The sequence below is a fragment of the Eretmochelys imbricata genome, chromosome 4, assembly GCF_965152235.1.
Source record: "Eretmochelys imbricata isolate rEreImb1 chromosome 4, rEreImb1.hap1, whole genome shotgun sequence".
In the NCBI taxonomy this organism is placed as follows: domain Eukaryota; kingdom Metazoa; phylum Chordata; order Testudines; family Cheloniidae; genus Eretmochelys; species Eretmochelys imbricata.
In genome coordinates this window covers 65,172,953-65,197,432 of record NC_135575.1, presented here as the reverse complement: position 1 = coordinate 65,197,432, position 24,480 = coordinate 65,172,953, and the positions used below count along the sequence as shown (strand labels likewise).

The 24,480-nt window shown below is 38.2% G+C and overlaps 1 protein-coding gene across 1 annotated transcript in view; it reads left to right on the top strand.

The window, feature by feature from the left end:
* PDGFC (platelet derived growth factor C) overlaps nucleotides 1–24,480 on the top strand; it is a 250,961-nt gene that overhangs the window by 117,537 nt on the left and 108,944 nt on the right. The window lies entirely within an intron of this gene.

Genomic DNA, 24,480 nt, shown 5'->3' with positions numbered 1-24,480 from the left:
TCATAGAAGGTGATTAGATTAGTTAGGCATGACCTTCCCTTGGTGAATCCATGCTGACTGTTCCTGATCGCTTTCCTCTCGTGTAAGTGCTTCAGGATTGATTCCTTGAGGACCTGCTCCATGATTTTTCCAGGGACTGAGGTGAGGCTGACTGGCCTGTAGTTGCCAGGATCCTCCTCCTTCCCTTTTTTAAAGATGGGCACTACATTAGCCTTTTTCCAGTCGTCCAGGACTTCCCCCGATCGCCATGAGTTTTCAAAGATAATGGCCAATGGCTCTGCAATCACAGCCGCCAACTCCTTTAGCACTCTCGGATGCAACGCATCCGGCCCCATGGACTTGTGCACGTCCAGCTTTTCTAAATAGTCCCGAACCACTTCTTTCTCCACAGAGGGCTGGCCACCTACTCCCCATGCTGTGTTGCCTAGCACAGCAGTCTGGGAGCTGACCTTGTTCGTGAAGACAGAGGCAAAAAAAGCATTGAGTACATTAGCTTTTTCCACATCCTCTGTCACTAGGTTGCCTCCCTCATTCAGTAAGGGGCTCACACTTTCCTTGGCTTTCTTCTTGTTGCCAACATACCTGAAGAAACCCTTCTTGTTACTCTTAACATCTCTTGCTTGATTAGTTATAATCAACTTGAAATAGGGTCTTATAATGGGAAGCATTGAGTAATCTTAACTATAGGTGTTGTTACCAGCTCTGCCGCTAGTTAGTACTGGACTGAAATTTCTGTACATGTTTTCAATCAAAAGTAGATGTTACATTTGCAGTGCCTTGTCCATAAAATTTGCTGACAATAGCAATTTAACAATATATAAAGCAATGTTCAGTATGTTTTGTGAAGTTATGAAGCTGAGTTGGTATTTTTTATTACTAACATCTTGCTGCAATAAACAGTCTAATATAATAGCTGTAACAGCACCATTTATTGCTGTAGCTACAATTCCACTTATAATTCCGCTTTGACCAAATGCCACTTCTACTTATTCTGTATTCATCCAAACCTAAAATTAAATATTTAGTACATCCTTAGTTTAACATTTGCACGGTGCTTTGAAAATGTAAAACTCTGTGATTATTAATATTTATTAATTAGTGTATTAATCATGTATGAGTCAATGTTTTAGCATGCTTATTTGGCAGCCCTGCTACTTGATATATTACCTAGAGTCTGCTATGCCCTGGAACAGCGAGAGGTGGTACTGAGGTGATGAATGGGTGTTTGATGTGAAAGTGGGAATAAGATGTAAAATTTTCAAAATGCTTTAACTCCCATTTTCATAAGTTATTTAGGCATTCAGAAGATTTACGATGAGGCTTAGAAGCCTGACTTTTCTCTAAGAGAATTAATTATGATTATGATGCTGCTCAGCTCTTGTGCAGTGCTTTTCATCTATAGATCATAAAGGAAGGTAAGCATCTTCCCATTTTATAAATAGGGACAGGGACATACAAAATGTATGTGTATTTTCGTTGTTGTTAAGCTAGCACAAGAGGTAACCAAGGGGTGTCCACATTTTAGGAAAGAGAGATTTTTCTTTCTTGTGGGGAGATATCATGATAGGGTTCTTTTTAACTGAACTGACCTTGATTAGAATTAAATTAGTATGAACAGTGATAGAATAAACCTACCTTTTTGTGGGTAAAGAAGAACACTTGAGACCTAGAGTAGAAACAGGCAGCTGTGCTTTATATTGCATCCAGATTGGATCCACATTATTATCTGAAATGTAAATGGAATAAAAGAAGGCAATGGCAGATGAGAAAGATTCCATTGGATTATGTCATCAAAGTACTGTGACTAGTCTAAATATTCAGGTGAAATAGTTCTGTGAATTGGAAGCTCCTCTTTTAAAAACTGTTAATAAACACATTGACTTGCAAAAAAACTGTAATGAATTTCTGTTATGCCACTTATATAACCTAATGCTAAATCTTAAGGGTGAACTGTCACCTGAATGTGTATTTCTGCTATTAGAGTGGCTTTTATTGGTTTTGTTAAATATTCAAGGATGCCATATGTGGTACATTTATTTCTAGCTTTGACTCTCTGAAAGACAAAATCCTATTGCATTAAAAAAACAGAAGTACTGGTGGCACCTTAGAGACTAACAAATTTATTAGAGCATAAGCTTTCATGTATTAAAGATGCTGGATTGGTATACATTATTAACCTCGTCTTTTCCCTAAAAGCACTTGAAAACATGCTGCCTAATGAAATGCCATTATACAGAAATACAGAGTGTATTCAACGTTATTACTCATATTAGGCTAGATTAAATAGTCTAGATTTTGTTCTTCCTTGGTTGTGTGGAGTCATTGGGATAAAATATTTCTGTAAGAGCTAGGTGGTATTATTATTATTTTATTTTATCATTTTATTATTACTCATAATTAAAGTTAAATATGTGCTTAAGTGCTATGCTGCATCAAGTGACAATGCTCAGCATCTTGAAGGATTGAGCCCTAAGGATGCATAGATGTAACAGATGATTATCACTAGGTGTTTTAGCCATCTACATTTACATGTAATATCTTTAAGTGACATAAATATCTCATCTCTGGCCTTGTCACCCTACATGTAGACTATTTACTTGCCCAGTGACAGAATGTGAAATAATACCATTGAAACTAGTGGTGTTGCACTGAAATCAGAATCTGGTCCTTATTTACAGTAACTCTAAGAGAGGAAAAAGAAATATTGCTTCATTATAATCTTCTAACTTTTAGAAATGAATCAAACTAATTCCAAACACTCTTTCTTTGAAAATGGATGTGACTGGTGGCTCTTGTGGAATATTTCACTTGGATCCTTTTGTATAGGATGATCAAAAAGAAATACTTCAGAAAAAGACATTGCAACCACTAAGTAATTTAGGTGATTCTGATGAGAATATTGACTTAATGAAGCTATTTGGGCAGGTGTTATCAAGAATAGATGTCTGATATTTGCTGATCTGCAATCATCGAATCAGAAATGTTGGACTGGAAGGGACCATATAGGCAGTCTGGTCCAGTCCCCTGCACTGAGGCAGGACAGAGTATTATCTAGATCAGGGGTTCCCAAACTTGGTTTGCGGCTTGTTCAGGATAAGCCCCTGGCAGGCCGTGAGACGCTTTGTTTACCTCAGTGTCCTTAGGTATGACCGCTTGCAGCTCCCAGTGACTGCAGTTTGCCATTCCTGTCCAGTAAATAGAAGACAGATGGAGGAAGGCTCTCTCTATATTCTGCTACAGTAGTCTCATAAGGGTTCTTTGAATGATCCTTGCTGCATATGCATAAGTGGTGGGAGGAAATCTTGAACCCTTATTGTATGTTTGGCATTGAAACTTGCTTTCTAGTAGTTAAGGAACGGATTGATTTTCAGTCCCACCTGCAGTGGGCTTCACACATCTCCAATTACAGGCAATTAATGTCAGCATCCCATAAGAACTATTTTGGTAACATTATTTTATGTGTAAAGTGATACATAAATGCATTTATAAGGCACCTACCACTGCAGGTCACTTTGCATGGCTTATATTAGTATATGATTAGCGTAGTATACTTCCACACCGCCTAGAGATTTAAGACTGAGAATGCAAAGTGATCTGGCTGGTCAATTGAGGTCAGTCTATACTTAGATTAGATCAGATCAGTCAAAGAATCCAGGGCAAAGGCCTGGCAAGAGTCTAACAACTTTAAATGTGGCGAGGCTTAATCTTAACAGCATTTCTGGGAAGCCGCTCTCAAAGATGTGGGTGCAGTATCACAGTGTTGCCAAATGTGAGAATATCACATGAGATGAATGATCTTTGGCACCTCTGTCATAAAAACACTCAGATCAGCTGAGATGTCATTTATTCAGCTGGGCTGCAGGTTCACTAGGCCTCCTGGGGCTGCTGTGATACTGCACTGCAGGCAGGCAGGCAGGCAATCTTGCTGCTCCCCCTCCTGGATCTGAGTAGAGAAGGAGGAGCTAGAAGTGATCCCAGACTCCCAGCTTCCCACCTAAGTAGTCCCTGTAAGCCCAGTGCCCTACATATCCTCCCAACCCAGAGGGCGGCCGGGGGGGAAGAAAAGGGGGGAGGTGAGAAAGGAATTTCCCAGTTTTCCCACCATCTCTACCTTCTCACCTGCCCAGCCACAGCTTTTGTGCCACCCTATGCCTGGGGGCTGGTTGGAGCGCGTTGGGTGCACTGAGAATGTCCTGCCTTAGCCCCTGCTAAGATTTCCCTTCATGCAGTGCATTCCAGCATTTCTGACAGTCGTATACCATTTGTGGTTGGAGACTCTAAATTTCAAATTAACCTGAATTTAGGGTGTTGATGACTTTGTGTATAGTGACACTGAATTTTACACAAGTAGTTCTGAGTGAGTGCAGAGCAGAGCATGATTATGCTGTACTCTTACCAGCCCACCGAGACACGGGACAAGAAGTGTCTGCATTATGGGCTAACTGGAGTTTACAAGTTGCTTTCACAGACAATCCCAGAAAGAGCCCATATGAGCAGTCAAGAAGACATATCACAAAAGCATAGATGTTTAAGGCAAGATTCTCTTCTATGGAAAAGTGCATGCAGATTTTTTTGTCAGCCATAGATGAAAGCATGTGGTTCTTGTAACTGATGCAATCTGGAATAGAGAGCAGTGTAGAAAGACCATCTAGGCTGCAGACTTCTTTGACTACAATCTGGCTTATACCCTTAATTGATGGAGCAATTTAAAGATTGTGTTGGTCTCTGAAAGCACATCACCCTGATGAATACATCTTCTCCATCTTGTCCAGATTGAGTTGCAACCCTTATTGTCACATGATCTTCACCCAAGTGGCTTCAGCTTAGAAGTACAACAGGAGAGGAGTCGGGTTTGATTCCTGTGTGAATCCACATAAGTGAACCTTCAATATGAATCCAGATTGGTGCAGGGGTCTGTCTCAGCAGATCCTGATACAAGAACAGGGCCTTAGTTGAAAACTTAGTTGATTTGTATAAGCACTTTCTTCCATAGGTCCCATATTTCATCTTTCGAACCCCTTGTATGCTGTGAAACATGTTCAAAAGAGGAATCATCTATTTTTATATGGGGAAAAGATTATGCCCCCTTCAAGCCTCATGATTAAAAATGGCTAAAGTGTTTTTCTTCAAACTTTCCCAAACAGTTGACTTTTGGGCAGAGACCAGTTCTGGAAAATATCACCTTGAAATATGAATGTTTTCAGAAAGGTATGAGTGACTGAAAATACAGCTGGAGTGGAAACAGTTAAGCAACGTTAATCATAGACTGGTCAGGATTTTCAGGCAAAAGTAGTGATTTTAGGTGCTCCAATTTTGGGGTGCCTGACTTGAGTCACCTTAAAGGGGCCTGGCTTTCAGAACAAGCTGAGCATCCACCCTCGGAAAACCAGGTCCCTTTAAGATGATTAAGTTAGGAACCTAAATATGGAGGAACCCAAAATCACGAATTTCAGAACAAGCTGAGCATCCACCCTCGGAAAACCAGGTCCCTTTAAGATGATTAAGTTAGGTACCTAAACATGGAGGAACCCAAAATCACGAATTATGTCTGAAAATCTTGGCCAGTAGCTGTTAATCACACAAATAATTAACGCAGAGTACTATGTACTAAAACCCCAGTGCAAAGGGAGATAGAGATCAGCTATATCATCTGTATATTTAGAAAGATACAATTTAAAGAGATAATTAGTTTATTTCCCTCTAGACTAGTTTTTTAATGGCATTGGTTGAAATTAGAATGTTAATAAGGGCAGTGTGATGGGGAAGGAAGTATCTCTAACATATATTGGTAAATCTAGATTTACCAGTATTTGGGGGGAAGGGGGCAGGGGTTGTAAGAACAAGTAACCTATTCAAACAAAATCTGTTTTTTCATCTCTTTGTGTCATAGATCTGTTGTCTTTCAATCATCGTCCCTCTGCGGTTTGTCCTTATATATTGAAAAAGGGCCCTCTGAAAACTACTGTTTCATTTTGGGACAGTTTAGGGAAATTCTCTCTCTCCCCCTCTCTCTCACACACCCATCCTCCCAACCATTTCAGTAACCCAACACTTAATGTATTTTATACTTTAGAAAACAGAATCTACTTGCATAGTGGCCAATGTTTTTAAACTTGGTTGCCTAAACCAAGGCAGTTAAATCCATATTTAAGCATAGGGAAACAAGGGCTAAGAGCAAAGAGCTGGGTGGTGTGCTGTCAAAAGCCTGCATTGATAAGTAAGTGGCTGCTACATTGGGAACCACTACCCCTCACACAAGTACACACACCAAAGATTGGTGGCTTCATTCATTAAGCCCGAAAGAGATTAATATGTCAAACACAAGTGTGATAGGGTGGATTATAGTTTTTTGACTACCTATAGATGAAATAACACATTTTCAGCCAGCATAGCTATTTAGGTAAACAAGAAATAAGTAAATGTTTACATAAATGCTTGTAAAGTATATTGCTAAGTTTCAGGGTTCTCTACTGTCAAAGTCAATATGAAGTCAGTGGAAATACTCTGGGTAAAATTACTTGGGTAAAGTGTTCGTTTGCAGCATTGAACCTATAATGTCCTCATTAAAAGTTCCATGCAGTGTCACCATGCAGAATAATCTGTTTAGAGTATACTGTCAAAAACAGTGTTGTTCCATTATTCTGTCACTGTAGACAGTCAGTGCCATTTCAAACACCACATGCAAGAGAATAGTCAAAGAATTTCAGTGAAACCAGATCAGTGGGAAGTGAATATTCATACAGGACTAAAATATGCTGAGTCATGAAAACAGATTTTACAGGAATATCATTTATTCAGCCTATCTGCTTTCACAGCCTCCAAAAACATTGCGCTATATTTATTGGCATTAAAAATATTTTAACAACTACATTTCTTAAAGACAACAACAACAACAACAAAAAACCCACTGATACTAGCTTTGCACTCAGGAATCCTTGCCCCTATATTCAAGTTCATAGTGGAGACAGACAACATTTGGCATCCAGCACTTCATATTTCTTTCCAGGAGCCAGGCTTTGATGTGCAGATAATACCTTACTTTAATGTGCCTTAACTGACGCTTCAACTTTAAACAGCTGCTTTTATTTTTTTATTATGCAAGATTTTCATAAAATTAACTCAGACTATGGTATTTGGGAAATAAAAAGAAATTAATTTGGTTCAAATCTGAACAGGAACTGAATATAATCATTGTTTCAGATCAATCTCAAACTTTTTGAAGTATTCTTGAATCATTCTTTTTCATACAGTGCCATGGTGGACGATGTAAACAAAATGAGAGGCCATAAAAAATTACTAGACATTTCGGCTATTGCTAGAAGTATGCAGTGATGAACTAAGAAGTCTGACAATTATTTACTTTCTTTTCCTCTTCAGTCACCAAGTACTCAAGATATTTATAGGTGTTTTATTGCTGTCTAATTCAAAAGCCCTGTTAATTAGGGTGCTGGATTAAATTGTGAATGTTAATTTTTGTTAACTCTAAACACCGGGGGGTCACCGTCCTGACGGCTTGTTGTTCCCACTTTTTGTTTGCATTTGAACTAACATCATGTTCCTCTGCCAGTGTTTAAACCATTAATATATGCCTTCTTAAATGTTCAGCATATAAAGTTGTAAATTAAATGTGGACTAAGATATGGTATTGATGAAAGATATCCTGTTCCTCTGAATGACTTGTTGCCATGCCACACAAAACTTTGTCTTAATAGAACAAATCCAATTTACAATTCATTGGTGGAGGAGAGATACTGATCTTCTGTTTACAATACATTTTGATACCTTTGTAACATTAGTTCATAGTTTAGCGAAAAAAAATATCCATCACACAATTACTCTTACCTTAAAATAAAGGTCACTCTGAATATATTGATTCCAGGTCTATGAAAACATCATGCAGTTGTGAGACTGGCTTACTTTCTAAATTTCAGACACATGTAATGTGGCATGATGAACTTTGACTCCTACTGGCCTGATTCACTATTGTGTTACTCCAAGCTTATGCCAGTGTCGCTCCCATGAAATCAGTGGGCCGGATCTCCCTGCTCAGGTGGCAGAAAGGGGCTATAAAGCTGCCCTAAATAGGCGCTGAGGATTTCTGTAATGGTGGGATGTTGCCAGGGGTGTGGTGAGACAAGGAGGGCATCTACCTGGAACATGCTGCACATCAGTTCTCCTCAACTAGCATAATGCTCCGTAAAGGACCATTACAACTGACATAGGATGGAGTGTCTGTGGGGCTGCTCTAACTTATTCTGGTGGACAAATCACCCTGCAGCAACCATGGTGAGTAAGGAAGTATAAAAGTGGTGAACCAGATGCTTTTGGGTCCTAACCTGAGCTCCGTTTAGCTGGATTCAAGTGTTTGGCATAAATTTAGAGAGAAACAGTGGTGAATCAGACCTCTTCACTATAATAGCGGCTTCTTTGCTCAGAGAAATGATATGATCTAAGACTAATGAGGGGCCTGACTTAGCTTGCAATGCTTACTTGTACCCAAGAGTTGTAAATGAATTGGCCAAGAAGCTCTTTCCCACTATTTTAAGATTTGTTAAAAATCAACATTAATGTGTCAAAGTTCAAGAACTCTGGAAAAAAGCTAATGTTCCTGTCTTTAAAAAGGGTAATAGGGATAACCTGGGTAACTATAGGACATTTATCCTGACATTGAACTTGAGCAATATCAAAGGAAGGCTGATACTGGATGCAATCAGTAAAGAATTAAAGGAAGTATAATTAATGCAAATCTACGTGGTTTTATAAGTAATAGGTCTTGTCAAATTAATTTAATGTTTTTCATGAGATTACAGTTTTTGGTTGATAAATGTAACTGTTGATTTCATAAACTTGCATTTTTGTAAGGCATTTGACTTAGATCCACATGACATTTTGATTTAAAAAAAAAATCACAAAGTCAATGTAGCCCATATTCAATGGATTTAAAAACTGGTTAATTGAAAGATCTCAAAAAATAATTGTAAACAGGGAAACATCTTCTAGTGGGGATGTTTCTAGGGGGTCCTGCAGTGATCTTTTCTTGGTCCACTGCTATTCAATATCTTTATCAATGATCACAAAGTAAATATAAAGTCATTGCTGGTAAAGTTTCCAGATGACACACATTTGTGGAGATAAATAAGGAGAGGTCAGCTCTGGTGAGATGGGTTCATTTGAACAAGGTTCATTTGAACAGATGCCAGGTCATGTATCTCAGAACAAATAACATAGGTCACACTTTCCAGGATATAGTCCTCCATCCTATAAGCAGTGGCTCTGAAAAGGACTCGGGTCACAGTGGATAACCAACTAAAGATGAGCTGTTAGTGTGATGCTGTGTCTCAGAAGGCTAATGTAATCCTTAGGGTTATAAACAGGGGAATATTGAGTAGGATTAAGGAGGTGGGTATTACCTCTCTATATATCATACTAGTGAGACCATTTGTGGAGTACTGTGCCAGTTCTTGTGTGTACATTTCAAAAGAGATGTTGAGAAATTGGAAAGGGTTCAGAAGAGAGCTACATGAGTGACTTGAGGGCTGGAAATCCTATTTTAGCATTTGAGACCTTACAGTTAACATAATTCAAGAGCATGTTAAAAGGTGACTTGATAATGGACTCAAAGTACCTACATAGGGAGATTTTGGATAATAAAGGGATCTTTAGTCTTACAGACAAAGGCATTACAATATCCACTGGCAAAAAACCAGAGTTAAACAACTTTAGGCTAGAAATAAGGTTTAATTTTTAAAGAGTAAAGTTAATTAACCTTTGGAACAATTTACATAGTGATGTGGTGATTTTCCATCACTTTAAGTCTTTAAATCAAGATTGGATGTATTTCCAAAAGAAACACTCTAGCTCAACCAGATATTATGGTCTTGATGCAGAAATTACTGGGTGAAATTCTGTATTGTGTTCTACAGTAGTTCAGTCTAGATCAGTGGTTTCCAAACTGTTGTTCGGAAATCCTTTGGGGTTCATGAAATGTTCCAGGGGGTTCTCGGAAAAAAATTCTGTAATGGGGGAAGAAAAAAGTGCATCCGCACCAAACCAGAACCAAGGTCATTGTAGCTAATATAGCGGCGGTAACGTTCCCTCAGTTAGTTGATACTCAGTCATTCTCTGTGGAGTGCTGTTTTTCTCCAGTGAGACATGAGTAAATCTTCTCATTTACTAGTTTGTTTGTTAGCGTTCTCAGTGTGTTGGACAAGTGGCTGAAAACAGAAAGTGTAAAGACAATGTAAAGAGAAAACGAATGTTTGACATCAGCTAGTGTTTTGTCAAGTCCAAAGTGTGGAAAATCTAAGTCAAGTGATCATGATGGTCCTGGAAAGTTGCTTATGAAGAAAAGAAAATATGACGATTATTATAAAAAATATGTCTTTACATGCATTGGTGATCAAGAGTGTCTAAAACCACAGTGCATAATTTGTGGTGGTGATCTAGCAAACAGCAGCCTCAAACTTTCTCTACTTCAGTGCCACATAGAAACTAGGCATGCTGCACAACTCGACAAGCCTGTTGATACTTTCAAGCAAAAATTCGCCGAGTGGAAAAGTGACATTACTAGTTTTTTATCCAAACCAAGTACTGATAACAAAAATGCACTGGAAGCGTCATACCAAGTGAGCGACTGAGTAGCAAAAGCATCAGAATCCCATTCCATAGCAGAGAACTTGATTGGTCCATGTATCAAAGACGTAGTTCATTGTATGCTTGGAGAAAAGTCTGCAAAAAGGATTGACATAGTACCTTTGTCGAATAATGAAGAATTAATGACATGTCAAGTAACGTAGAGACCACAATTGTACATAGAGTGAAAAATAGTCCATAGTATGCTATACAGTTGGATGAATCAACTGATGTTGCTAATCTGTCTATTTTGCTAGTGTTTGTACGTTATATGAATGAAGGTATGGTTGAAGAAGACTTGTTGTTTTGCTGACCATTGAAAGAACATACAAATGCAGAGGATATCTTCAATCTGACTAATGCATATTTTCAAGAAAAGGAAATAGATTGGTCTTGTTGCCTAGGCATTTGCACTGATGGGGCCACATCAATGACTGGGAAGTATACCAGATTTGTAGCTCGAACAAAAAAGGTTGCATCAAACACCTCTTGGACTTATTGCAGTATCCACAGACAAGCCCTCGCGGCAAAATGCGTGCCTGAGGAACTGAAGGAAGTGCTGGACAATGCAGTGAAAATGGTGAATTTTATAAAATCCCACCCAACAAATTCCAGAATATTTCACGTACTTTGTGAAGAAATGAGTAGTGTACATATTTTTCATTTGATCCATACCGTAGTTAGATGTCTCTCCTGGGGAAAATATTTTTTGCTATTTTTAAAATTAAATAGGCTGCTAGTTTAGAACAATAAGATGAGTATAATTATGCTAGCACCTGGCTAAAACCCTTTCTTACTTTTGGTAAATATGTAGATTATTTTGTCTCTGTTTTTGGCAGTGTTGTATAGATCAGTTTGTAAAGCACTCTGATATCCTTTGGGATAAAATTAGCTATATAAGTATACATTCATATGGTCTTGTCCAATACATTGAGGAGGAAATTACTTTTGACCCCAAAGATTTTATGCATAGAAGCAAGAGGATTGATAACCCTTGTACTTTCCCCCTGGCTAGTGCATCCATAGATGTTACACACAGAAGAGGACAAAGACTTAGGTGTATTAGTTGATTGCAGGGGATGGTTATGAGACTATGGCTGCAGAAAAAGCAAATGCAATTCTAGGATGCATCAGATGAATTATTTCCAGTAGCAGTATTTATGCCATTATACAAGACACTGGTAAGATCTGATCAGAACAGTTTGTGCAATTCGGTCATGCATATTCAAGAACGATGAAATCAAACTTTAACAGTTGAAGAGAAGAGTTACAAGGATGACCAGGGAAATGGAGAGTCTGTCTTTCTAGGAGACTAAAGATGCTTGGCTGGTTTAGCCTACCAAAACAAAGCCTGAGAGGGGATATGATTGTTCTCTATAGATACATCAAGAGGGCAAACACCAGGAAGGGAAAAGAGCTCTTTAAGCTAAAGGACAATGTTGGCACTAGAACACATGGATATAAACTGGTCATGAGTAAATTTAGGCTGGAAACTAGAAGTTTTCTAAACACAGGGGAGTGAGGTTCTGGAACAGCCTTTCAGTAAACATAGTGGGGGCAAGAAACCTACCTGTTTTAAGATGGATCTCATTAAGTTTAAGAAATGGATTATGTGACACGGTTTCCTGTTATAAAAGGGAACTGGACTTGCTGACTCACAAGGTCCCTTCCAGTCCTATGTTCTTATATTACTTGTATCCCTAGTTTTAATTTGGGCTATTTGCCTAAATATCCTAGAGCAATTTGTTCCATAGAGGAATTTTGTTGTATGTAGTAATTTTTAAAATTCCATTTTAAGTATATTATCTAACTATACAGAGTATCCAGCTATGCTTGTATTATGGGAAGATGTAAATAGAGGAGCCCAAACACATGCTCTGAAACATTATTTTCTATACCTATTCCATGTTACTCTCTTCTCCAGACTAAATAGGTTGTCTTTCTTTAATTTCTATTCATGCATTATCCCCTCACTATAATTTTCTGACTCAAAATTGTTAACCAGCTCTCAACAGCCATATTCTCTTTGTGGCTAAAATGTAGTTAGTGTTTTTCAAAAATTGTGTGTGGTTTGGATAATGCTTTCTTTTTTAATCCTTATATATGATCGATAATCATCATAAATGAAATGTTTAGATATTCAGAAACCTCTTTGAACTGCAACCGTTATAATAATATATTGTGGAAGGATTTTTTTTTAAAAAGCTTAGGACTATATCTTTATCTTTTATGCTGAACACCTAATACCTAACATAACCAGCCGTGTCTGAAAGTGTAGCTATTGTACATCATACACAGAATTTATATATTCAGGTTAAATTCCACAGAGCCTAGAGATAAACTATTCCCACATATATTATTCTTTGCTTCTTTGACAGGGGGTGTATGTCCACTTTTAATAACACAGGTTCACAGCCTGCTAATATCTGTGGAACCACAGCTACTACTTGATGTTTTATTCCATATGCATTTGGCCAGAAGACTGTAGTCCATACTTCTGGATGTTGACCATGGTATAATTATCCACACCTTTGTCATGCTGAAATCAGGTTATGGCAGTGTGCGCTATCTCATATGGCTACCCCCCTAGAGACAATTCAGAAACTTTAGCTAGCACAGAATGTGGCTGCCCATTAACTTTGTGGAGTCCTTCTCTCTGGGAACACATATCACATTAGCTCTTTGACCTGTAATAATCTCAAATCCATTTCCAGTGTGATTCAAGATACTATTTTTGACCAATAAAATTCTTTATAGTTTGAGAGCTCCTTACCTCCTCCTCACCTTTTCTCTTCTGATACCTCAGCAAGGGAGATCAAGTCAATTATTCAAACTAAGAGTCCCATAGTTTAAATGGAAGGGATCACTTGGAGTGAGGACTCTTGACTAGAATGTTTTCACCTGCCCCCCTTGATTTGATACAGTTCACGTCTGCTGACTTTACGGGCACGCTGCAAATGTCTGTCTGTTCCCATAAGCTTTTGAGGACATGTTAGCTTATAAGTGAGAGTTCCCTTAATTTTGATTGGCTGATTGGGCAAAGACCAATTAGTGACTTACTTTTGGTAAAGTTTTGTAAATATATTTATTGTACATGCACCCAAAAATTGTGAGTGTATTTTTAAGAAATCAAAATAATTAATTAACTTATAGTTGTATATGACACTTTAGGACCTCTACAGTGTGCTGCTGGATGATGAGATAATATAGCTATGGCTTTTAATTCCGTATTTGCATTATTAGCTTTGTAAACAATTTGTTTCTGTTAGTACTGTTATTTGGAGGGTGACACTTATTCATGTGTTCACTGATTCAGAATTCGTATATGCTGTTTCCAAAAGCTCCTTTGATGAATCTGTCATTAAGAATTAATTAAAGGAAAAGAGTTGGAAGTGCCATAGAACTCTTGTGACTAAAAAGAGCTGTTTTTCATCAGTAAGGAAAAAAAGGTATTACTAAACAGATTGGCCTTCCAATTATAGTATTGTAAAACTCTTTAATATTTTACATATTTATGTGGTGAGCATATTTTCAAGCTGTTAAATCGTTCCCATCATGCTGATTACAGGATTATTGGTTGAAAAAAACTAAGGTTGATGGTGTACCAGTTTTATTACAAAAACCTCCTCCTATAAATATTTGAGTTTAATGAAATCTGGGTGAATTTCTGACCCCATTGAAGTCAATGGGAGTTTTGCTATCCACTGCACTGGGGCCAGGATTTCACCCCTGATATTATACCAATAGCAACACATCAATTGAGAACATTTCTTATTTAATACCCATTCAAACAAGTTAGAATAATTGGAACTTATTCTGGTATTGCCACAAGTACTGTACCTCATCTGACATCTATCAAAAGAAATCCCTAAACTTGGCTAAAGTGAAATACGTATCTAATGGAAAAAATGTTGAGACGTTGCAGATCAAGATGACTTTCCAAAAGAATTTGGTCTGAAATCAAATCTTATAAAGAGTTTACTTTTATTGCAAAAATTCTTAGCATACATGTTATGAAAACTTCTTGCTTAATTGCCCTCCTCTCCTTTGAGGAGTATCCAGAGTGCTAAACTGTGGCCTGGCAGAACATACACGGGTTATAAACATTGTGCTTGTTTTGTTTCTTTATACAGCTTAGAATCAAAGGAAAGTTATCAGTGTATCTAGTAATGATTATGACCCACATCTCCAGCGCAGGATATATCCACGTAGTAGACTAGAAACTTCACCGGGCTCCGCTGCTGGGGTTTTTTCCATGATCATTCTCTTGGGAAGGTGATTTTCCTTTCCCTCTCTGTGTCCAGATGCCAAAACCCATGGATCTTTTAGATCTCTGTGCATCACAGAGTGGATACCAGACGTCCTGTAGCTCTACACTCACTCCTATCTCTCCCTAGTCCCTTCTAGGTCCCTGAGAGTGTGGCTCCTTAAGGAGCCAGGCTGCCGAGTGCTTCCCCCCATCTGCCACATCCCCCAGAACCTCTCTCGAGCAATTCTACAGCATGGAGAGACTGTGTGCAAAAGTTATTCCTGACTCCAGGTGGGATTTTCAAAAGCACTTAAGTGCTCAAGTTCCATTGACTTTCACTGGGACTTGTGCACCTAACTTGTGCCCTCTGTTATTAACTTGATGTGGATTTCCCATGGAATTGATGATGACAAGCTGCCTGCTGGAGGTGTAAATTCCAGTCCCACAGAAGGGATTCTGTAGACTCCAGAAGGAACATGCCACAGAGATAGCATTCCCTCTGCCTGCACCTTGCAGCATGGGATCCACAAGTATTTCATCCTCTCACCCCAGGGAGACATTATTTCAGTCTGTATTTCAAACCTCCAATGGTCAGTTTGTGAAACCATTAATGATTTTAAATGTTAATATTCCCTTCTCAGTTTCCTACCAAAGACCAAGGCTCTAAACCAGAGTTCTACTTCACCTCAGCCCTGGTTCTTATAAGGGACTGCTAGATAGATCCCAGTGTATTGGGGACTACTGAAATAAGAGGGTTGTTTACCTGTAAATGATATTTCTGAATCAGAAATATCCCAGTTTGTAGTCACCTTCTCTGATATCTTAGTAATGCCATTGTTAGGAATTTAGTTAATTTTTAGTGGTTCTGTTACTCTTAGTACATTTTTAAGTGACCATTGCCTTATTTTGTTTCATTTAGCAATAGGAACTCTCACTAACTAATTATTATGGCTCCTTAATGTTCTTATCACTTCCTACTGCTATGGATGCTTCAGCATTCAGGATCACTGCTAGTTCACGATTTCCTTTGCATTTGGGCTGCTTTACACTCTACTGTTAGATAAAGCAGCTCTACATCTGGTGTACCCAACCATTGGAGGATCACCCCAACGTAGTGGGATCCTTGTGTGCTGTTTAGTTATTCCTGTGCCATCCCATTGCTCCTCCTATGGCTGGGAGTACGGGGGCATGGCCAGAGCTTTCCTGAGCTCTGGCAATCATCAATTGCAGCAACAATCCTTTGAAGTCATTGGTATGGTGTAATTTAGAGCAGCTTTTGGTCTGCTGTGTTTAGGCTTGACGACTGGCTCAGTCGACATTGGCACCAGGATCAGGGGAGTGAAAAAATGGCTTACAGCCACTGTTTCAACATCTCCTCCTGAGTTGCACTTGTACTCCTTGGCTGTGATTGACAATGTTGTGCCTTCAATGCACAAGCTTTTGGCACAGTTCACTCCTGGCAATCTCGTCTAGTCTCCTACTAAATCCCATTTGCCCCACTCAGGCATTTCTGAGCTGCTCAGCCAGTCTGCTCCTTTGCTCCTTTTCCACCCTTATTCCTGAAACACATGGCCAGAGATGAGAGCCCAGAACCATCAGGCTCTTATACCTTGCAATGCTTAAGACATGAGCACGCCTCCGATTGGTATACTCTGCTCCTTGTTCTGGCCATATGTTTTTAAGCAGAGCAGGAAGTTCTTCCTGGATTGACTGAGAGAGAGGAGCCAGTTGGCAGTAAGCGGGTGCAATGCTCCCACCCAGCTACAATAAAAGAGTAAGATGAGGAACAGGGGAAGAGCCAGAGGAGGTAAAGAAGAAATGGGGGATAAATAAATAACCCAAATCTCCTTCCAGTCCTGTGTAAACTCTGTCCAACTCTCTGGAAGTTTCCCCTCAATCTACTTACTGGAACTTGACAGCTGACAGGCTTGGTTTATCTGAGAAGCAGATACTGCATTTACAGGTACCTCATTTATTTTTATTTTATTTTATTGTTCTAGCTCCATTGACAGCTAGACTGTCTTTCTTTACCAAGCATTTTTACTCATCACATATGTACTGTAATGTAAGGTTTCTTGTGAGTGCTGAGCTTTTGGCATTCTTTTAGTCTCGGGAAAAATTCTTTAATCATTTGTTTTGGAAAACTATAAATTGATAAAGCATTTTCAGTCTGTCAAAAAGGTCAAATTTCAGGGTTTTATTTGTGAACCTCATTAAGGACTTGGTTAATAAGTTCAGGAGAAATATCATTATCCCGAGGTTAAGCAATGTGTGGAACTGGAATAGGCTACTAAAGGGAGCAATAGAGGTTATAACCATAAATACATTCACATGATCACTCAAAGAAAAAAACCCTGAAAACATCTGGATGGACCTAGAGGCATTACATGGATAGGCAACTTTCTAAGTGTCTTAATCTAAGTGTTTTTTTTTTCTGTATATTTAATGTAAACAAGACATGTTATGTTCTCTAAATACATGCAGATTAAACTGTTGCATAACCTTTAAGTTTTATAGGTTGTAGCTATGTGTATATATATATATATATATTAGTATTTATAACCTTTTCATCAATTTAATTTAATTAAGATTTTTAATTAGGAAGTGAGTTTACCATATTCTTGTGGTTGTCAGATTTTTAGATACATTTCTCAGGGTGAAAATAATTGGAGGGTCATCTGTAGATTTTGCATATGCAATTCTATAAAAGGGTATAGGTAACACAAAACCCAGAAAGCAAGCATGCATCAGACTCGTAGCTGTCTAACTCAGAAAATTCGTGCAACCATATGAGATATCTAAGGTAACTATCTAATGTAATGTAGCTCTAATGACATTTTGCTTAGTCAGTACTTGGATGGGAGATGTGAAAGGAAAACCCACAGATTTCAAAAAGCATTTCACATAATTCAGAAAGAAGCCAGTGAAGAGCACTCCAGAACAGTTTTAATTTAGACTAGCTGAAATTTGCATACTCATGTAAAGTTCATTCCTATCCAGAATTTGTGTTGGGACATAAAACTTACGCACTCCAGGAAGCAGGTCAGATTCGCTTTGTAGTAAATGTAACATGGGATGAGATAAGGTACATTCTCATGATTCCTGACACTGCTTTCAGTGACCTGCATTCCATGATGTGAAGAATCCCCAAGAAGTTTAATTTTGAAGTGCATCAGGTGGTCTCACAGTTATATACACTTCCACTTATTTGACCACCTGTACAAACAAGCACAAGATGTGTACAGTATATGTAGTATCTGAATATGCAGTCATTCAGAAGGTATTTTGTCAGTTTAGATGATTATACATACGAAGAGACTGGCTCAATAGCAGAGTTTGAGCTTAAAAAAGGCCAGGCTGCATTTGTGACAAATTCTTGAGTTTGCCCTCCCATTGCACAGAATTCTTTCTCCCCATCTGTGCCCCTGCACGTTTGGATTTCAGTCTGAATGTTCAGGATTCTCATCTGTTATGTTCACATTCTTCTTAACTATTTCACCTCGCCAAAAAGTTTGTCATGTCATTCCCATATAAAAAATATTGAGTTTGATGAAGAAGTCATTTATTTGCTTTCAGTCATTTATTTGCTTTCAGTAACATGTGAGATGATAAAGCCTTTTGATTTCCGATGAGGTTAATTTAAACTTTGCCTGTTAATAATTTTCCAGTCTCTGTAGTTCCTCAGTCTCTGGCATTGAAGATACTTTGTTTCAACAGTTCAGCTTCAGATGACAATGGAATTGACCATATTGTACCCTGAATTGGGTGATGGGGACCAAAACCAGTCTAATATGGGCATGGAAGAGAGGATGCTTCCTTTGAGGCATAGGACTCCTTCCTCTGAGGAAAATCCTATTGTCCAGAGACCTGGTACAAGTATAGGGTTGCCAATTTTGGTTGGACATATTCCTGGAGGTTTCATCAAATGACATAATCTTTAATTAAAGATTAATCTTTGGTTCCTGGAGACTCCAGGACAATCCTGGAGGGTTGGCAACCCTAGACAAGTAGAAGTGATATCTGGGCAACTAAGAGTGTCTTGTTTCCAGCCCTGCTTGCCATTCAAAGACAACAGGGGAGGCATGGGGGTAACAGTATTGTTAAGCTTCCAGTCGAAGCGGGGAGGGTGGGAATACACCAAATAGAGTCAAGCTACTTAATGAGTAGGGAAAGAGAAAAGTTTGCTCAGTCCTTTCTCCTTTTCTTCACTCCCACCCAGCGTGTCAAGGACCCATTTTTCTGTTTTCCATTTCTTGTCTTTTGTCACCCCCCTTTAGTTAGTTTGTGGCCAATTTGACTTTGAAGGTGTTAGTCTGGTATAAAATCAGGCATCATGCCTAACTCCCCAAAAGGTATTTATCCAGATGTCTTCTCTCACAGGTTTCTCATGTCTTAAGAAATGTTTACTGTATGTCTTAGTCATTATCTGTTTTTAACAATTGTATAGGGGTAAATCTATTACCTTTTTTCTCTAGATCTTACTTTTGAAAATAGATTCACATTACAGTAGATCAAAAGGAGGAAATAAATTAGATAAAAAATCCATTGTTTCTCTTTTCAGAATTTTGAAGAGTTGTGTAGTCGGTCAAAATAATTTTTTTAAAAAAGAAAATTTTAATGAAAATTTCAAATAAAAACCTTGGCAAAGGACAGCTGTGGCTTGCAACCCTCCTCCCTCCAGGTGAATGGTGTTGGAAGTAATCCTTTTGGCATGCTAAATTACTTCATTTCTGTTATTTCCTATTCCTGACCAGAAGTGTTTGCCTAAACAGGCATTGTTTGTTTGGTTTTTAAATTTTAAGAGACAGAACTCACATTTATAAGAAATATATCTTATACCTACAATAGAATTAATGATACGTCCTCTGTTAATCCACAGTTGTTTTTATTCTGTCACACTCTATACAATGAAAGAATGAGAGATTCCTTTACATTTTAGCTTGGCATTATTTTCCAGGCAGTGCTGAACATATACAGAAGGATGCTATTCCTGTCCCCAGGATGTCTAAAAGTCTCTTTTACATAATCCAAATGAGAGTATTTGAAATTCATAAAGGGTTAAAGATTAATACTTAAATAATTGTCAATGTTAAAAGTAAGCAATGGTTAGCTTTACTCTCAGCTTGTTTTATCTACAGGAAGTGTACCTTGTGGGTAGTGCAGTACAGAATTTTCTAGATCAATGTTAACAATCTCTTAAATGAATCTGCCCTCACAGTGGCACTCCCAAAGTCCAAGCTCCTCCCTCTCATTCTTTCCTCCTACCCTGCTCTCCCTGTCCCCACATCTCTATTTAATTTACTTAATTTTTACCTTATTGGGGAATCATGGCACTTACTTTAAAATAAGTATTGATTATAGTTAGGCTTGGCAGAATTCAATTTTTTCTTTTATTTTTATAATTTTGATGGATATTAATCTTTAGTTTAAACATTTTTAATTTTCTTTATCAATTTACATTTGTGTAGTTGTGCAAAATTATGGGGAAAAGGAGAATAAACATCACAGTGTCAAAATATTCAAAGTAAATACCCTTAAACCAAACTTTAATAAGTTCTCAAGTAGAATTTTTCTTACTTTGTCTATCTATAAATTTACATTATTATTGGTGGAAATATTTTTTTCAGTTTGTGTGTATACAATGAAATCAATATCTATTGATATTTACCAATAAAATCTAATCCTTCTGAACTGAAATAGTGGTGAATAGGATGAGTACTTGCTGTAATTTTAACAGGTGTCAAGACTGTTTAAAGAGAGAAGGTGGGTGAGGTAATATCTTCTATTGGACCAATTTCTGTTGGTGAAACAGACAAACTTTTAGGCTTACCTAGAGCTCTTCTTCAGGTCTGCTCTTTTGAAACCTAGAGACTTATCGTACTTTGAAAGAGACAGGATTGTGCTTGTCCAATTTGTGATTTGAGCTTTAGTTTACAGAGACAATGGCTGATCCGGTTCCTGGTATTATGATTATTTATTTCCCTTTTACCTATTCAGTTAAGGGGTCAGTACAGTGTAGTGCTTTAAGAATGTTTGGAATCCTATTCTTTTCTGTAGTGGACATTCTACCTTGATAAATGTTTAAATTAGATGATTAGTATCTGGTGTCACATTGAAGGAAACTGCTGCAAGCCTATTTCTCAGAATGGAACATCCTGTAACTAACAGCAAGTTTGTGATTTTATTGCCCAATAACCAGTGAAAATGACATCACTACATATTCACAGACCCCTTAGGCTTAGTTATCTCAGTTTTTCTCTACACAGAATTCTTTGATCTAACTTTCTTTTACCACTGATCTACAGCTATGTCCATCCCATTCTGAAACCACCAATGTGTTTTCCATTTTTCTTACATTTTTACACCCACACACACAGAAACAAACATGTTGTCAACCACCTTGTCTGTTATTTCCCTCTCACTAAAACAGTAGGAGGCCTCAGCTGCTTCAGTCCCCGCTGTTCCTTAAACTGGTTGTTAGAAGACTTTCATTGAAACTTACTGCCCACATGGTCCAAAGCTGCTCTTATTTTTTTTTAATTGAAAAGCAGATGGAGCATAATAGAGAATTAATGTAAATATCTTGGAAGTTATGCTGATGGAACCATGAACTCAACTAAATTGGATCACTCCCTTTTAAATGCTGATTTTGATTGATTTATCCCTAAAATAACGAGGATATGATATGTCCTCCCCGTGAAGTGACTTTAATACTTTTGGCTCAAATCCAGTGTGAAAGGTGCTAAGTATTCTTAGCAATATTCCTGTGACATTGTTCTTCACACCCAATTTGTTCAAAAGAGGTTTCAGAAATGAATCCGCATGAACAGCCAATTAGTCTTGCTAGAAGAGACTATTTTTTCAGTTTTTTTCTGGTTGGCATGCATTTGTGTACAGTGAATGAGAAGGAATAGTACACCATCTCTAAAGACAAATAGCAAGCTTTATTCTCCAGTGACAGCAATTGCCTTTGTAGTTACATAAAATATTATTCTTGAAAGAGAAGAAATTCTACTATGCAAGAGCAAATATTTAAAATGAAACAAGCAATGCACAAGAGAAGTTGATGTGTTCATAGAACAAGGCTGTATGCTAAAGCAAATATATTTTTACATTGTAAACAGATTATGAGTTCAAGGAAATGGAGGCTCTGAAACTTCCATTGACTAAATTACCCCATAATTTTTTTTTTGCCCATTTCTGGTGAATTGGCTGTAATCTTTTGATGAGCCAATAGTTTTCACTCCTAACTTGCAGCATTCTTTAGTGGATAATCTTGAGTATAGAAAAGAAGGGAGACACAGCTTAGTTTTCTCAGGATATTCACGTGTGCTGTAAAACTTAGTATTAATGGCAGTTTTGTGCACATTTTAAAGGAAAATGAACCTCTAAATATGGTCTCAAAAAGTGTGGTGCTTGATGTAGTGACATGAATGCCACAGTAGCGAGGTTGAGACATAGGCAAAATAGTAGGCCATTACATACTTTGAAAATAGCACTCTCATATAATAATCTCTAATAATGTCATCTTTATTACTGTTGGCTCCAGTGTTTAGTGTGGAAATCTCAGTTTATACCTTTTTGAAGAAATGCTCTGTGATTCAGCCAACAAAAAAAAACTCACAAAGAGTCTAAATTAGGACATTCCTCATTGCATTTTGTTTCTTTTTTATTATTATAGGTTGTGCTATTTTAGTTGTACACAAGATTGGCAGTCATCTGTAAATTGTGTGTGGATGTTCAGTAAAACCACAGTTTTCTTTATCAGTTTTATGCGAGTAGCAATTCAACTTGAAAGAGAATTTACTATTCTTGTACCACAAATAAAAGGCTTTAGTCCTTCAGACTTTAAATTATATTTAATTACAGATTAATTCCTCTGAAATTGTAATGCTATTACTGTACTCTTCCCTCTGAAATACATTCATTCTAGCTGTCAAAATTTAGCTGTGGATCTAAAAGAAGGATTACAATTGCATTGTAGTTTTCTTCACTATAAACCAATGGGTAAACATTTTTGAAATGTTCAACATAATTGAAAATATGTATTAGCATTTTTAAATAAAAATAAAAATAAAATATAATAGGATAAAATAGTAAATTGTAAGAGACTATTCCTCTGGAAACAAAATTAATAAATAATTTTCATGAACCAGTATGACACAGTATAAAACTACAAGAAAAATTTAGTTACTATAATGATCACTATGTACGTATGTGCACCATTCCCCTCTACTGGATGGGATATCATACTTGCTTATGTGTGTGATTTTTGTCATCCTCTAGTCCAGAAGTGGGCAAACATCCAGCCTGCGGGACCGTCCTACCTGGCCCTTGAGCTCCCAGCCGGGGAGGCTAGCCCCTGGCCCCTCCTCCCGTCCCCTCTCCCTCACAGCTATGCCACCATGTTGGATAGGGGGTGGGGTCCCGGGGGGGGGGGGTGTTAGGGGTGGGAGGTCCCGGGAGGGGGTGGTCAGGGGACAAGGAGCAGGGGAGTTTGGATGGGTCAGGGGTTCTGAGGGGGCAGTCAGGGGGTGGGAAGTGGGAGGGGGCAAATAGGAGGCAGGGGCAGGCTGTTTGTGGAGGCACAACCTTCCCTATCTGGCCCGCCATACAGTTTTGCAACTCCAGTGTGGCCCTCAGGCCAAAAAGTTTGCCCACCTCTGCTCTAGTCAGTGGCTAGTTCACAGAGGATGGAAATCCTATTACTATAACTAATGAAATTTCTTCTTTATCTGAGGTGTTGGGGACTCTATTTTTGGGGCTACAGGGCTTCTATCTCATAAAATTAAAAAAATTTGTATCTCATAAAAATCTATCCAGTTTTGTCAGCATCTCTTTGCAGTTACTAACTTGTTACAAACTAATGCCTAACTACTGAATGTGAATTTATGTGAATTTCGGACCCTTAGAAATAAGATTTGACTAAATATTGTAATAATGTGTGTGTGTGTACATCACCACTGTCCAGTGAAAAAATGTTTTTTCTTCCTGTGATTCCTTATAGTAGTTAGTTCCCAACTTGAAGTAGGTAATCTTTGCAGTAGGGTTTGGTTGTTGTGTGCTTTAAGGGGCAAAGATAGTTGGTGGTTTATTCATTTCATGGTTCAAATGCTGTCTTATGGTAAGGCAAGCATTTCAGTTTCCAGTGTTTTATGATAGGCTGACACCTGTTAAGATTTTGAGGCAATGACCCCCTACGAGGAGGGTTCGCCATCATGTAAGGGTAATATGCTGCTCTAAATTAATCCATAAATGTCTTGCTTCACACATTTAGTAACCTTCTAAAACTATGATCCAGAGTCTTCCCTGTGTTTGGACAGCCCTAAAGCTAGCTTAGTCAGCCACAAGAAGAAACCACCAGTTTAGGGATAACCTCTGTTGGGGTGGAGTCAGTATAACTGCTCCAACATCATCCTTTTTCCTGTGGCAGGCATAACCAGGGCTTTCCTAAACTTCAGTGACCCTTGGTTGTTGTAATGACCTATACGGGCCACTGGCAACCTGAACAGTTTAAATAGTCCTTGTGGCTGCTTTAATTTTTGCCAGGGGACTGTCCTGGCACACAGCTTGCCTGGGATCGGGGAGCACCTGCTGCA